The sequence below is a fragment of the Rhipicephalus sanguineus genome, chromosome 11 (assembly GCF_013339695.2).
Source record: "Rhipicephalus sanguineus isolate Rsan-2018 chromosome 11, BIME_Rsan_1.4, whole genome shotgun sequence".
Lineage (NCBI taxonomy): Eukaryota > Metazoa > Arthropoda > Arachnida > Ixodida > Ixodidae > Rhipicephalus > Rhipicephalus sanguineus.
The window spans coordinates 13,101,711-13,103,515 of record NC_051186.1 but is presented as its reverse complement, the minus strand read 5'-3'; positions in this window follow the sequence as shown (position 1 = coordinate 13,103,515).

Sequence of the window (1,805 nt, the reverse complement as noted above, 5' to 3'; positions counted from 1 at the left end):
CACTCACTAGGGCTAGCTATTTCTATTTCTGAAATAGTGTTATAACACCAGACTTGAGTGCAAATATGAGGCTCGTGAATGTACCAAAAGCCATATAGCAGATTGATGCACAACGCCAACATCTTCGTATAGGTGCAAGCATACTGGTAAGACCAAGGGTATCAGTTTTACCACGGCCGCAGGGTGGACAGGAGCCGACGAACGCGTTCGCTGTAGACTCGTTCACAGCTGCAACAGCACAACTAAATTTCGACATCTGGGTGAAAAAATGACCCGCCGCGCAGAATCGGAGACCCCTCGTCGAGTTCGGACCTGCTGCTTCAAAACACGCGAGAACACTTAGTCAGGTACAATAACATCGCCAAGCACTACCAGTTAGGCAGGCGGATATTGCCCCGACCTCCCCAATCTAAAACGACGCCAGGCAGTCGTCTGGCGACAGCTGCGGACACACATATTCCCCAGTCTGGTGCGATTGCGCACATTTACCCCGGGCAACACGAGTGCTATTTGGAAATTATGTCAGACAACTAGAGCGACCCTTTCGCACATGTTGTGGGAGTTTTCGGTTATAGCAGCTCAAATGGCAGTAGCTCCGGAGGCTCTTGCGTCGTAGTGGGTGCCGCTCTGCGCAGCTCCAACTTCAGGGTACAAGAGTGGGCGGTCCGCTGGACCCGAGAGGGCGACGAGGTAAGACCTTGATGTCCCCTCATGGAAGACCTGAGCCAGGGTTGTTAGCATCACCGGACTTTCAATAAAGTGTTTTATCAGTTCATAGGTAGTTTAGAGGCCATTTAACAATTGCACGCAAATGGCATATCAATATTTTCAATCAGGCATAAAACATTGACCTCAGTATTCGTTTCAGCAAAGAAAATATTAAAACAAGCATCAAAACCGCATGCTGAATGATAAGACGTCTATGAACAATGGAAACACCCTTCCACGAATTCCTGGTAAGCTTTGTTTGAAGCTGACTTGCAATTCACAGAGGGCTTCGAATGACGTCAAACGGTCCTTCCTTCTAGCCGCAGGTGATTCCCGCTTTATATGTAAAAGAGAGACCAGTCTAGCAACTCGTTCAGTTCCTTTTAAGGCCACCATGGGTAGCCCACGGAAATCCAGAAGCCCACGGACACCAGAAGAACAGCGTGAATACAATGCTGTACGAAAGAAACAAATTCACCTTGATGAAAATTGGGAACCAATCACAGTCATCCACAGCTACCACAAAGCGATTATCACTACCATACTCTAACGTAATGAAAACATGCCTTCCCACCAGATTGTGCGGTGTTAGATACAGCTTCGCTGGACATTCACGTTCACAGAGCGGGATGGCGGCCAATTTTTCGATGCTCTGTTTCTTCTGTATCATTATGCAAGGTTTAGGAAATCCTGGTCTCGTGTACTCTAGTTCCATTTTTGTGCTCAAGCAAACGTGAGCTATGCGGCGTCCTAGCACTCAAGGATCTCTCCGGAGAATATCTAAGGAGTCAATTCCCCGATACGGGTCCAAAAGCTGTACACAGCTCTATCATCCGCAATGTAAATATGCGTCGGCCATTTTGAACGAAATTTCCCAATATGCAGAACACGAATGATCGGATCCACAAAAAATTTCGCAAGTATGCACAGCCATCGATTTGCTACATATTACTGGCGATCTCGACTTGCACTGTTAAATTATTGCCATTGCCATCTTCAGTGCCGAAATATTGCGCTGACCTAGTATTCCTTTTGAAGCTTGTTCACGGTATCATAAACTCCCCCAAATTTCTCAGTTGATTTGTTTATCGAATTAC